Source organism: Branchiostoma belcheri, unplaced genomic scaffold, assembly GCF_001625305.1.
Source record: "Branchiostoma belcheri isolate BF01 breed outbred unplaced genomic scaffold, Haploidv18h27 scaffold93, whole genome shotgun sequence".
Taxonomy (NCBI): Eukaryota; Metazoa; Chordata; class Leptocardii; order Amphioxiformes; family Branchiostomatidae; genus Branchiostoma; species Branchiostoma belcheri.
Window position 1 is genome coordinate 621,263 of NW_017804609.1, and position 2,736 is coordinate 623,998.

Sequence of the window (2,736 nt, forward strand, 5' to 3'; positions counted from 1 at the left end):
ATTCACGCACATGTCAATGACAAACATTGTGTTGGGGACTTTGGAGTCATTTCTTTGTTGTTGAGCTGACTAGAGTTAAGGGCAGTCTGCCTGAGCAAAGTCTCAAAAGGAATCATAAGGAGTCTTGCGTGTTGATACCTCTGACTTAAAATTTGATATGAGGGTACTTTATAGACCCCATAGCAGGCTTATAGAACTGGGGGTTTGGTGGTCTTCGGCTGTTTTCTGATTAGCCTCCGTAGCAGGCTTATAGAACTGGGGGTTTGGTTGTCTTCGGCTGTTTTCTGATTAGCCTCCGTAGCAGGCTTATAGAACTGGGGGTTTGGTGGTCTTCGGCAGTTTTCTGATTAGCCTCCGTAGCAGGCTTATAGAACTGGGGGTTTGGTGGTCTTCGGCTGTTTTCTGATTAGCCCAGTTCTAAAAAAAACGGGGGTAATTCAACCAGGCTGACTATGTTGACTCTCTATGTACAAGACTTAGTACATACAGTCAGAAAATAGCACATAAAAGCTCCCAAAGACCCTAAAGACCCCCAAACCCCCAGTTTTTGGCATGCTATGGAGGCTACTTTTACCCTATCATTACTGCATTACAGAAACACAACAGGAAGGATTTCCACCCCCTGTAAAAGTTTTGATCTGAATGGCAGGCTGAAAATTGTAATTTTTCGGTGGATCAGGGGAGTGTGGACAGTTTAAACCTGTCAGATTGACAAGTAAGGAACAGGGTAGCCTCCATAGCATGCCAAAAACTGGGGGTTTGGGGGTCTTCAGGGTCTTTGGGAGCTTTTATGTGCTATTTTCTGATTGCATGTAGACAACATAGCCGGCCTGGTTGAATTACCCCTGTATTTAGAACTGGGCTAATCAGAAAACAGCCGAAGACCACCAAACCCCCAGTTCTATAAGCCTGCTACGGAGGCTAATCAGAAAACAGCCAAAGACGACCAAACCCCCAGTTCTATAAGCCTGCTACGGAGGCTAACAGGTTGACAAGTGGGGAACAGGAAGGGGGGAAAGTGGACAGTAGCTGTGTTCCATGGTTGGGTGAAAATTGGACATGTCAAAATGGCTTAAGTAGAGATAAGCATCTCACTCACATTCTGATAACAGGTGAAGGGGGGGATAGGGGTGTTGGGGGGATTTTATTTCACAAGTTTTACACAGGCCACACCAATTTATTTTGTTGGTTCTTGGATTGAAACCTTCCCTGTACTGCCTAAACCTGTAAAGTTAACAATATAAATTAAGTGCCAAATGGCAAACTTTGTGCTGAAGGTTTAGAAAATTTGTTTACTTTAACTGGAAAAAAACATAACAATCAGTTTTTATTCAAGCTTGGTGTACTCAGTTTAATGGAGTGAATACATCCATATTCAACTTTTCCTTCCTACGGTATATTTTCACTGTAAAAACAAGGAAATAATTTGCTGTGGTTATTGATTATAACAGTGCCAAAATATTATTTTTTGGACAAATGTATCTGGTTACTAATATTCTGTTAGTTATCAACTGGTCATTTTCCAATCATTTTCTATAACCCAGAAGGTTATAACTTCATTGCTATTGCTGAATTTTTTTTTAGTATCTGATTACTTACTGTACTTTGTTAGGTCAACTTACCATTTTTCCAATCATTTTCTATAACCTAGAAGGCCATAACTTCATTACTATTGCTAAAATATTATTTTTTTGTATCTGATTACTTACTGTATTCTGTTGGTTATCAACTTGCCATTTTCCAATCATTTTCTATAACCCAGAAGGGTATAACTTCATTGCTGCTGGCATGACACAAATATTTGCCCAAATCTTACAAATAACTAGAGTTCCCCGATCTCATACCTTCGCCAAATGATGTTTATCTTTATGACTGACAAATTATAAATTAGATTATTCAAATGGGAACATAATTTTCATGAATCATATCATTTTATCATAATCTCAACCAAAAGAGTCTTATAATAACAAACAATGCATTCTAGTATTTCCTAATAAATTATGCAAATGAGGTCCTGATTTGAATAAATTATGTTTAATGATGTTCACCTCAACTTAACTTTCAAATACCACAAGTATGAAATTACAGGCAGTTATCATTACATAATTATAAAATTTTCTCATTAATTATGCAAATTAAGTCATTATTAACATAATCAATATCTGCCTGTGTTTCTCTCGTTGTCAATTACCAATGTCACAAGCTTATCATGGAATGCATCTGATTTCTAGAATTTCGCCATAAATTATGCAAATTACATCCATATTTGCATAATTGTCACATAATTATATTAAGCATCGCGTAAGCTACCTGCATACCAAAAATCACGACGATCCGTTAACTGGTTCTTGAGTTATCCCCTTTTGAATATTTTCAAGAATATATCCCTGCAGTTCCAGAGCAAGCCACTAGGGGGCCCAAACTCACGTCACATCTTCCCTACCTCAAGAGCTATTTACCAACCAAAATTCATGACCCTAACATGTCCAAATCGCGAGATATCAAAACCGGAAGTTCTGCTGCAGTACCAACAAAAGCCGCCAGGGGGCCCAAAATCTAATCATTTCTAGGTCTCATCAAGACCTACCTACCTACCAAGTTTCATGACAATGCATAGTAAGCTTCTTGAGTTATGCTGTTCACAGACAAACAGACAGACAAACAGACAAACGCTACTGAAAACATAACCTTCTTGGCGAAGGTAACAAACGGTTCCTAATGAGTATAGATAGCACG